Source organism: Macrotis lagotis, chromosome 8 (assembly GCF_037893015.1).
Source record: "Macrotis lagotis isolate mMagLag1 chromosome 8, bilby.v1.9.chrom.fasta, whole genome shotgun sequence".
Taxonomy (NCBI): Eukaryota; Metazoa; Chordata; class Mammalia; order Peramelemorphia; family Peramelidae; genus Macrotis; species Macrotis lagotis.
Genome location: NC_133665.1, coordinates 70299157 through 70311261, shown reverse-complemented (window position 1 = coordinate 70311261; position 12105 = coordinate 70299157). Strand labels below are relative to the sequence as shown.

At 42.5% G+C, this 12105-nt stretch overlaps 1 protein-coding gene across 2 annotated transcripts in view; it reads right to left on the bottom strand.

Annotated features, from left to right (window-relative positions):
• Positions 1-999, bottom strand: part of KDM4C (lysine demethylase 4C) — a 502779-nt gene extending 501780 nt beyond the window's left edge. Inside the window, exon 1 of one of the 2 annotated variants that reach the window (XM_074197494.1) lies at positions 787-999. The gene's annotated coding sequence lies outside the window, so the exon portion shown is untranslated. Of the gene's footprint in view, positions 1-696; positions 730-786 lie in introns of those variants that run through there. The other variant, XM_074197496.1, reaches the window with a different exon arrangement.
• Positions 1000-12105: the final 11106 nt, after the last annotated feature.

The following is a 12105-nucleotide window of genomic DNA, read 5'->3' as shown; positions in this document are numbered from 1 at the left end:
GTCCGAGAAGTTGGACAATTATCTCGAAGTTTACAGATCCTCCAAGGGGAGGAGTCCAGTCACTCTAAGCTCCCCAAGTCCAACAAAAAACAAATCCACGGAAAAGCGCGGGGGGGAGGGGGAGAAAGCCAAGGGTCCTAGGGCTGCTGAGGTGGGCAGTAAACAAGCGAGCATCGGGGGTCCCCCACCTCCACTCCCGTAAGGGAGGTGGGGCAGCGGAGCAGGTCGGGAGGATACAAAATAAAACAGGTGGGACCCGCGGGGGCAGGTCCACGCTGCGTGTGCCGCGGTTCTAGAAGGGTCGCGCATGGGGGCCGGGGGGCTGCGCGCCCACGAGAGCCTCGGGTTCCAGGCTCGAGATGACTTCGCCTCCGCCCGACACGCGGCCACGGCGTCCAGCCCGGACGGGGCGCGCAGCCCGGGCCGGCCCGAGGCTGGGCCCGAGGCCCGCGGCGGCCACAGGGAGGACCAGGACCCCGGGGCCCGGCCCCGCGGGTGCAGAGCCGGGCCACCGTCGGGGCGCCCCGGCCGCCGCCTCCCGCCCCCCTCGCGGATGTCGCGCCCGCCGGGGCTCACCTGGCCCCGGCGTGCCCCCCCCCCCCGCGCCATCCTCTCCCCACCCCCCCCCCGGCATCCCCGGGGAGCGGCGCAGCAGTTGTGGGGAGCGCGACGTCCGCGCCCCCCCCCAGCGGTTACCTGGGCGCGCGGGCGCGGCGGGAGGGGGGAGGGAGGGGCCGGGCCCCCCGAGGAGGAGGAGGAGGCGGAGAAGTGAGGAAGGTCGCCTACCGGCTCGGGGGAGGGGGAGGTTTGTATGACTTGTTGTTCCGCACAGGGTGACAGCTGTTTCCTGCGCACGCGCGCCGGGCCGCCGCCGCCGCCGCCGCCGCCGGCCCAGGCTGCTCGCTGGTTCTCACACACCGCTGGGGGGAGGGGAGCGGGCGGAGGGAGCAGCGCGCCGCGCCGGCCACCCACACAGGCGCACGGGCGCACGCACGGCGGGGCCCCTCCGGGCGCACGCGCGCACGCTCGGCCGGGGCGGGGGCCACGTGACGGGCCCCGGCCGGGCGGCTCGGTGGGGCCGGTCACGTGGGCCGCCCACCCGCGCGGGGCCCGGGACGGAGCCGCCCGCGCACATAGCGGGGCTCCTTGCACTTCCCCTCCCTTCCCCCACCCCCGCCGCCCGGCGGCCTCCCCGGGCCCGGGCCCAGCCCCTCCGGGGCCAGAGGGAGGCGGCGGGGGCGCCCCGGGCCGGGCCCAGGAGGAGCCCCGCTCCGGAGCCGACCGGACTAACAGTCTCCAGCCCCGGCGTCGCAGTAACAGCCTCCAGCGCGCCTCTCATTGGCCGCCGGCTTGTGACGTCAGAGCCGGTGCAACTCCTTCTACGAGCCCCAGCCCCGGGCGACCCCTCTCGCGGGGGCGGAGTCACACGTGTCCTCCTAATCCCGATTAAGCCGCGGCCCGCCCTGGCTCTGACGCTCCCAGGGCCAAGGCCAAGGCCGGAGTCCCCTTCGGGCCGTCCCCGCAAATGGGCCGGACTGCAAGCGAGGGAGGCCTGGCCTGGGCCCGGGGCAGCGACCGTGTCGGCAGGACCCCGGACTCCCGGAGACAGACGAGTGGCGGACTCGGGCCAGCCCGACCTGCTGTCGAGGATACAAAGAAATGTTTACTTTGTTTCTTTTCCGACCTGGTTAGGACGGCCCAGTCCCAGTTCCAACTTACGGGCTGTGGGGACGCACTGCGATTTATCATAAATGACCTAAAAAAGGAGGCGGGCAGACCTCAAAAAGAACCTGCCTGGGCAGAGAGAGAGGGAAGGGAAGAATCAGGGTTTCCCTGGGCAAAAACGCTTGCCATGAAACAATTCAACCTTTTTTTTTTATTTATTTCAGTAATTTCCAACTGTAGCCGTTTGCTACATTTAGTTACATTGTTGAATTTCCTTTTCTGAGATAAGGTTGTTTAGATATTTAATCTCTTCTTCCTTTAACCTGGGCAATTTATATTTTTATAAATATTCATCCATCTCACTTAGATTATCAAATTTATTGGCCCAACTCTATGCCAATAAATTTGATACATTGTTGAAAACAACTAACCAGTGCTAAGTTTCTGGGGGGGCCGGCTGGGAATCTGCATGAAGGTTGGAAACTGTTCTCAGCCTTTGGACCGGTGATCCTTGGTGGGAACTAGGAGAACTGAAAATGCTCAAAGGGAAAACAATCTGCAGGGATGTTTGAACAGGGAAGGAAATGTTTTGGAAACAGTTCAGTGAGTTATGATAGGAATTTTGTAAAAATGGCACAATAAATAATTGTGAGTGCAGAGAATTGTGGGAAACTATAAGAAGTGATGATTACCAGTGCATACCTTTTTTTTTTAGGTTTTTGCAAGGCAAATGGGGTTAAGTGGCTTGCCCAAGGCCACACAGCTAGGTAATTATTAAGCTTCTGAGGTCAGATTTGAACTCAGGTCCTCCTGACTCCTAGGCCCATACTCTATCCTGCCCCAGTGCATACTTTTTTTACTTTTTTATTTTTTTATATATTTATATATTTTTTAATTTTTATTTTTTTACAATGCATACTTTTTAAATCAACCATATTAAAAACAAAGAAATAGGGGCAGCTAGGTGGTGCAGTGGATAGAGCACTAGCCCTGGAATCAGGAGGACCTGAGTTCAAATCCAACCTCAGACACTTAACAACTACATAGCTGTGTGGCCTTGGACAAGCCACTTAACCCCATTTACCTTGCAAAAGAAAAAACTTACCTCACAAAAACAAAGAAATACATAGATTCAGTAATATTAATTGTTTTGCTAGAATATCCATTTGGAGGGTTTTCCCTTAGATTTATGATATTTTCAACATGAAATTTTATTCCATGTCTGACTGTTGATATTTGCTACAGATGTTTGTAATAGTTTCATTTTTTAATCTAACAGTATATATTTTTAGACAGTTAAAAGTGATGGTTTTTAATATACTAACTTCACCCTTTTCATTGTGTCACTAAGAACTGAGCAGAGGAATCAGGGAATTAAAAAACTGAATGAATAAAAGTTTTTAGAAAAGTTACTTGCAGTTCTCATCTTAATAGTAGGGCTCCCTTGAGTTAAAACTGCACTGAGGAGGAAAATAAGCTATAGTGTAATAGAAAGATCATTGTATTCTGCACCAAATTACCATTTACTAGTTGGATGATCTCCAACTGCTATCTTAATTTCTTTGGACCTGTTCGCTGCAGATATAATAATACCTCTATTTAAAGGAGACCCCTAGAGACTCTGGGAAACCCCAGAGAGGCTCTTGGGACCCCAAGGTGGTGGTTTAATGAGAGAACACGCACAGAGACCTGAAACTCTTTGTCAAAGCTTTTTATTGTTGCCAAAAAAGCCAATCGGGGTCAAGAAGCAAGTCAAAGTGAGCTGAGTGACCAAAGGAAGGAATGGGAGAGCTTAAATAGAAAATTTTGAACTTCAGCCAGATGATCATATGCTACTAAATTTTCCATTTGCAAAGTTCCCAGGATTGGGGTTGGAGGTAGCTGGGGAAGAGTGTAGAGTTCAAGGAAATGTTCACTGGGCAAAGATGTGACTTATCTAAGGAAAACAGTTTCTTACTGATATCCATGATGACCACCAAAACCTATTACTAGATGGAGGTCATCTTTCTAAAATGATCATCAAAACCTATGGTGGAGATCATCTATCCAAGATGACCACTCCAGCAACAACGGATGACAGGGATATTAAAAAATAAAGAATAATTTAATCATTTAAACCTCCTTTGGAGGCCCATCTATTAAGTTACACAATTGCTAGTCAAAGTTAAGCTGGGGGATTCTGGGCACATGTAATCTTTTTGAAACTTTTCTGTATTGTGTATTTTCTATTCTGTGTTGACTACTTGCAATCTTCACTTCTAAACCACCTTGGACTTTGGTCACATAGGAAGCCACTCAAGTGCAATAAGTACTTAACCACTCCTTGGGGACCTCCCCTGTGGCATACAAATTGTGGAATACCTGCAGCCAGCCACTCCTTAAAGGTGTTTGATTAGACTTCCACCCAGCAGGACCTTTCTTTTTCTTTCTCTCTTGGATTCCCAGCAGGCAGCAGTTTACTTCCTCTAAGCTAGATGTACATGGTCTCACCATGCTGCTGAAACAATATGGCCCCAGTTCCATGATGCTAGCTAGATCTGTTGATCTAAGCTTCTCTTCTCTTTTTTTCTCTCCCAGGCTCCCTGCTGTCTCTTTCTCCCCTTCTCTCTGGGTTTCTTCTCTTTTCCCTTTTCCTTTTTAACTTGACCACTCCTTTCCCAGCTTGTAACTACCAGGTTCATAGGGCTGAAACTGTAGTCTAAGCTTCTTTTCATTGCTTTAACCTTTTTAACCTCAACTTTTGCTAATCAGCCTGTCCTTTAAATAACTCACTTATCTCCATGTTTCTTCCCAGAACTTAACCTCTGTGAATTTTATATAGCAATCTATGAATTTTCTGTAATCACCTGTGAACTTTTGCAGTAAACTGTGAATTGTCTTTTCTTAACCTCCTCAGTCTGAGAGTTAGTGAGTTCTTCATAAAACAAACCCTCATTTATCTTTTAAACCCCTTTTTACCCCCTAGCCCCCATTTCCTCCTTTCTTCAAAAGAATATCATCCTTTTACAATGCTAACTAGTCTAAAGGAGGATCCAGTTATCTCTCCTTGCCGGATTAAAATATAAGGAGGATAAGGTGAGTTTTCCAGCTTTTCTAGTTATTTTCCTGAGTTTGTAATTAACAGATGAAATCAGACTTCTTACTAGGAATATAGGTTTGAATTAAATTTTATATATATGACTTATTTTTCTGTGCCTCTAAGAACAGAAGTGGTTATAAAGTGACTTTTCACATAAAGAAACTTCTGGTAATCTAAACAAATTAGCAAGAAGGCCTCAAAGCTAACCTTGTCTTTAAGAGAGATACAAATTTGAGTGTAAAAATTTCAACTTAAGAAATGACGATTTGCCTTCCAAATCTCATCAAGATAGACCACCAGTTGGGTTGGATGAGGCTACATGCTGAATTTAGCATAAATGATAAGAATCCCAAAGTATGGAGTGAAGAGGAAAGCTTTCCTGAAATTATTGATAAGGATTCTTCCTCCTTTAATGGATGTGACCCAAAATATCAGGGAACTCCTTTAATGAGCAAGTATTAAAAAAACTCCATGTATTCATATCTGACCACTGGACTCAGATGACTCTGGAGGAGAAAGTGAGACTGGTGACTGCACAGAACTCTTACTTAAATCCAACTCACTTGCATGTTATGACATCACCTTCCTGATGCTACAGTCTTCTTCCAGAAGGAAGGACAGATTAAACAACAACTGAAAATCTTACCCAATAAAGACCCCACCTTCTGATTATGCTAATGCATAACTATGCTTCCCCAAAAAGTCTCTTTGAGCTTAGTTCCACTGAGATCGTTTTCATGCATGATTGACTACAGGCCCTTTAACCTAACTTTTTTGTCTTTTATTAAAGCTAAAGTCTAGGTAACTTTTTCAGCCCATAAGTAAGTGTCAATATATTAGGAGACACCTGTTTTCCAAAGATCAGCAAATAAGTTGTGCCCTGAGTTAGAAATGACAATCATTTATACATACTGTCTGGATGATTTCACCCTCTATCTGATAAATCACATAAATTGATCAATTCCTGGTGTTTCTCTGAGCTCAGATAAGCACTGGTTGAGTACCCACATCCAGTAATAAAGTCCTGAGATTCATCAAACATCTCTTTATTGCTATTACACCTCCTTGTCAGGACTACAGTTTGCTGAGTAACCATTGATAAAAAAATATAGATCTCCCCACACTATCTTGAGTTACCCCACTAGGGGTCCAATATGTCTCCTTGCTTGCAAGTCATTACCCTCACTTTGAAATTCAACGTCTGTTTGAATCCTAACTGAAAGATCAAAAAGTGATGCAGTGGTCTGAGGAGGACAGCAATGGAGGCAAATGGAATGTAAAGGTGTTTATTGAAGAAAGGAATGGGAAGTTGGGTCTGAGCAGACTCCAACAGGGGTAGATGGAGAGCACTATTTTATATAGTATGGGCTATAAGAAAGCAGGGTGTTGTGGTACCCTAGGAATTGAGTGTTGCATGGGGTCTCCATGAAGACTGTGGATTGTTTGGGGTCTCCAAGGAGATTGAGAGTTGTTTGAAGTTTCTGTGGAGGTTAGAATTCCTTCTCAGGAAAACTGGGCCCAGCTGTGCAAAAGCAAATCCAGTTTTGTTAAAGGCAGGCCTGTTTCCAACACCGATTTTGCTGTCTCTGTTTTGTCCACAATCATACCCATAGGTTAGAAGTTCAGCTGATGAAGTATTTTGTTTTTAAAGTCTTACAGAGAAGATTCCAGTCTATTCATGTACTTGATAAGCTTTAATGACATCTTTACTCAGTTCTACATAGTGAAGGACCTGGGGAGATAAGCTATATGTCCTGAAGCAAGTTATTTAACTTTTCTGGTTAAATCTGTAAAATGAGGGACTAATTACTAAGATCTCTTCCAACTCCAATGATTTTATGTCTAATTATAACCATCTTCACTGATGAAGACTAAACTATCAGAATGGAAAAATACAAAAAGTCTCTTACCTAAAAAGGTAAGAATTTTAAATAGGTTATATATGTGTAATCATGTAAAAATATTTCCACATTAGTCATGTTATAAAAAAAAGATCAAAAGGGGAAAAAAATAAAAAAAATTAAGAAACTGAAAAATAGTATGTTTCAATGTTCATTCAGACTCTTATTAGTTCTTTCCCTGGTTGTGGATAGTATTTCCCATCATGAGTCTTTTAAAATAGTCTTGGATAGTATTGCTGGGAAGAGCCTAATTTTTCATAGTTGATCATCATACAATGTTGCCATTACTGTGTATAATATTCTGGTTCTGCTCACTTCACTCAGCATCAGTTCATGTCTCAAGTCTCAAGTTTTTCTGAAATCTGCTCACCATTTCTTACAATAGTATTCCATTCATACAATGATGATGATGATGATGCTCCTGCTATAAATATTCCCCTTTTTGTGATCTCTTTGGGATATAGACCAAGTAGTGGTATTACTGGATCAGACGGTATGTACCATTTTATTAGCCTTTGGGCATAGTTCAAAACTGTCCCTGCTCAAACATCTTCAGGACTTCTTATTTGATTCTGGAATTAAAACAAACACAATTTGGATTCAGTCTGTCTTTCCAGATTTATATTACTCCCATTCATAATTTCAAGTCAAACTCAGTGTTTCCTAAACACTCCAGCTCCTCTTTCTATGCCTTCAAACAGGCTACTCCCCATTCTTGGGATGCATGAAAGGGTATCTTATAACCTGCTCATTCTTGCTCTAAAAAATATATATTTGTTATATTTCATTATGGGCTTTTACACATAAGAAATTATTAAACTAGAAATCAGGGCTTAATTTGTTGTTGATTATCTAGACTTAAGAAAGTGATTGAGAATGTTAATACAAGATTAAACTACAACTGTATCCCAAGTATATCATTTATCTGGTTGCTAACCATTTGCCAGCATACCTGGGAATTTATCTCTTCCTTTCCTCTTGCTTTAGAAGTCAAACCTCTTTTCAAAGCAACTGTGATACCTTCTTCTTTCTACTTAAGAGTCATTCTTGATTCCCACCTCTACAAATGTGCTTTTCCTCCTCAAATATTTTGTATTTTCTTCCAATTTCTCCCAGGCAAGGCCAGTTGTTTTTATTTTTATATTCTGGGTCTTCAGCAGTGCCTTTAACATAGCTGGTACTTGATAAATATTTGTTTAATGGAATTAAATCTGAGCACCTGTATATTTCTTTTGAAAAAAAGGAAAACTAAAATGATTTCAAAGGTATCTTGTTTTTTTAAAACAAAAAGCAGATTTTTGCATTTTTTTTTTTGCTTTTGCTAGGCAATGGGGTTAAATGATTTACCCAGGGTCACACAACTAAGTAATAAGCTTCTATTTTTATTTTTTATTTTTTAAATTTAATTTTTTTTTTAGTTTTTTTCAAGGCAATGGGGTCAAGTGACTTGCCCAAGGCCACACGGCTAGGTAATTATTAAGTGTCTGAGGTCAGATTTGAACCCAGGTACTCCTGACTCCAAGGCCAGTGCTCTATCCACTGCGCCTCAGCTGCCCCAGAAAGCAGACTTTACATAGGATATTTGATGGAAATCAGCAGCCCCCAGTCCAGTACTATTCTAAAATTGCTCTGTACTATATATCCTGTCTATAGTGTTAGGGCAGAATTTGGGTGAGGCCACATTTAATCAAGTTAATTTAGCAATTGAATAAGGTGATTAGAACACCCTTAATTATAAATAGAACTACTCTTCACCAAAAGCTCCTCAGGCTATAATTTTTGTAGCCTCTGCCTCATCTAGCTTCTCTTCCCCTCGCCCCCTTCTCCCTTCCCCTTTCCCCTCTCTATCCTATGTTGAAAGGGGTTTTTTTGGTTTGATTGAACTAGCAAGAGGTGACAGATCATATCTTCTGATGGTCTAGGTTATTTAAGGAAGATCATAAGCTACCATCTTGAAAGTCTAGCTCTCCAATAAATAATCCTGCTACACACACACACACACACACACACACACACACACACACACATAGAATATCCTTAAATGTGTAAATATGTTTGTTAACTTAATTCTGTTTTGCTCTTTCTTAAAGCCAAAATCTTTAGTAACTTTTGTTCTTAATTAGGGCAAACTCCATGAAGGTAACAAATTTCCATCAGGCCAAAGCTCAATGAGGACCTCTTCTCATTTTGAGGTGTGCCCTCTTTTGCAAAATGTAAAAGGCCAGAGGGAAGCAACTAGATGCCACTGTGAATAGAGGGCTGGGCCTAGAGTCAAGACTTTTCTAGTTCAAATCTGACTTTAGATAGTTATAAGCTTTAGTTTCCCCCACACAGTAAAATGTGCTGCAGAAGGAAATACCAAACCACTGAAGTATTTTTATCTAGAAAACCCCAAAGGGTTCACAAAGAGTCAGATAGGATTGAAAAAAAGACTAGATAACCACAAAAAAACTAAATAGGAGGTGAGGGTGGGTGTAGTTCTTAATTTGCTTTTGCAAAATAAAGGCCTTGTATGCTAGTGAAAATTTTGCCTAAGAACAAAAGATGAATAAATTATTTAATTGGGCAGAAACAGTTTTTTTTTTTTTTGCAAAGAAAATGGGGTTAAGTGGCTTACCCAAGGCCACACAGCTAGCTAATTATTGAGTATCTAAGACAGGATTTGAACCCAGGTACTCCTGACTCCAAGGCAAGTGCTTTATCCACTGTGCCACCTAGCGGTCCTGTAGGTAGAAACAGTTTTAATCTTCATTTAGTGAATATAGTTGGTTAAACTAAACTTGTAAGAAAGAAATGGACCCAGAATGAGAATAGGGCTTGAGAAGCCTGTTTTAGGTATTTTGGAGAGTAGGCTAGGAGGCAACTATAAATTTAGAAGTGCAAAGACTGCCTAAATTTCAAAAAATAAAAATTTTTTAAGATCAGAGACAACAAACAAGAACCATGGCTTCATTGTAGAAATGAAATAAAACCAAAGTCTGAGTAGATGGCCTGAGGGCCCCATACTTGGAGAGAAAACTTGAAAGTAGATTCCAAGAAAGTTTAAGGAATACCACCTATCCTTAAAGTCAGCTATGGCCAAAGCAAAACTATATTTTAGGCCAGCAATTTACATATTTTAACTTGATCCTTAGGGAAAAGAATGAAGGAATAAGTTAGTTAGCATGGATGCTAAGAAGGCAGATTCACTGAGCCTTTAGAGGCCAGTGATGGCAAAAAGTTCTCTGGAATCTGAGGAGAATCAAGAAAAGGCAAGCTGCTCAGGAGTAAAAAACCTGATTGTCCTTTCCCAGTCCTCAGATTTCTTGGCTTCTTGGCACATACTGACAATGTCATCTCTCTCCTCTCTTCATTACTCCCAAAAGTTTGCCCTATACCATTTTCTTTCTTATTGATGCAGAGAATCATGGGCATAGGGAACAATGAAATTATTTAGAAACAAATTTTGTAAATCTTTTGTTTTCACTGTTAAAAATCTTTACTCTTCCTCTATCACTCTATTGAAACACTCCATCCTGATCTCCAGTCTGACCTTGACCACATTCTCATTGGTTAAGCAAGCTAGATTATGTAGGCACTGAAACATCATCTGGAGACCACCCAGGCCAGAATCTGAGACCCTCGCCCCCTCCCCAAAAGGCAAACTATCCAATGCAGGACTTGGGCAACTCCCAAGTGGCCACCTTCTTCCTATGGACCCTGGAGGGGGATTTAAGGAGATTCTGGCTGAAGCTCTGCCTTTTCTTTCTTTTCTTTTCTTCTTTTTTTTTTTTTTTAGTTTTTGCAAGTCAGTGGGTTTAAGTGGCTTGCCCAAGGCCACACAGCTAGGTCATTATTAAGTGCCTGAGGTCGGATTTGAACTGAGGTCCTCCTGATTCCAGGGCTGGTGCTCTATCCACTGTGCTGCCTAGCCGCTCCAACATACAGATTTTTTTTAAAAAATGACAGAGGAAAATGGCAACTTCAGGAAGTGAGACCCCTTGTGGCAGATAGGAGAGTGATAAACACCAACCCTAGGTTAGCTGGATGATATCTACTTGAAGACAGAAAGGATTTACAAGCCCTGAAACACTGGGTGCCTGGTTTTTTAAAATTACAAACAAAACTCACAGTGTGAGTTATCATTTGTCACACTTTTATGCTACTAGCATGTAAGGTATGTTTGAACCTACTCTTCCAATGGATGCTGTGTATTTGTGGGGAAAGTGCCCCCTAATTTATAAGGAGATGTTTTTGTGCCCACTGCTCTTGCTGAGGTATTTGAATTAATTGCCTTTGATAAGAGCAGAGGTTGAGCTTTTTTGTGTCAAATCCTGTTTTGAAAATCTAGCAAAAATTTTATACTCCTCAGAATAATGTTAAATCCATAAAATACATAGGATTCAAAAGGAAACCAATTATACTGAGTCATCTTAATATATTTTAATAAACCAAGTTTGCAAATCCCCAGGTTAAAACCTTGGATTAGAGGTAATTAAGATTGCATTAAAGGGAAACACACCAGATTGGGGTTTATGAGAAACAGCATAAAAGCAATTCCCCACAGGATTACCCCCTAGAACCCAAAATAGCAGTCATTCCCCTCTGGAGACCCAACCTGAAAGTGCCAAATGTAAATTTGAGGGAATAGCCCAGAGGGAGTATTACATATATACAAGGTAAAAACAGTAATTTGGAGTTATTAGAACATTAAAACTGGAGGATAAGAATACAAGGAAATGACTGATATGGACATTGCTTTGCCACATTTTAAATATGAAGAATGCCCTGGAAGAGACTAAATGAACTAGAATAAATTTGGTTTCTTTATATATTAAGAAATATATCCACCAATATTGAAAAATGTATTCCTCCAAAAATAGTTAAAAGAAATGAACAGGTAGTTTTAAAAAAAATTCAAGTTCTCAGCAATCAGATGAAAAAATTCTGCAAATTACTCTTTTTTTTTTTTTTTTGCAAGGCAAATGGGGTTAAGTGGCTTGCCCAGGGCCACACAGCTAGGTAATTATTAAGTGTCTGAGACAGGATTTGAACCCAGGTACTCCTGACTCTAAGGCCGGTGCTTCATCCACTCCACCACCTAGCCGCCCCTGCAAATCACTCTTAAGTGAAAAAAAATTTAAACAATATAGAAATTTTACCATGTGCCTGTTGGCAAAGCCCTCTTTGAGAGAAAAGACAAACTAATGCAGTATTGGTAGATCTGGGAAAGAGCAAAACACCATTCTAGAAAACAATTTGGAACTATACCCTAACAAGTCACTAAACTGTACTGGCTATCAAGTAGTACTACTGCAAAGCAAAAAATCTCAACGAAGTCAAGACATGAAGAACTCATGCACAATTATATTTATAGCAGCACTTTTTTGTTGTAATAAAGAAATAAAGTGGATGCTCATAAACTTTGGAATGGATAAACAAATTATGATATATAAGGGTAATGAAAATCTATTGTGAGAA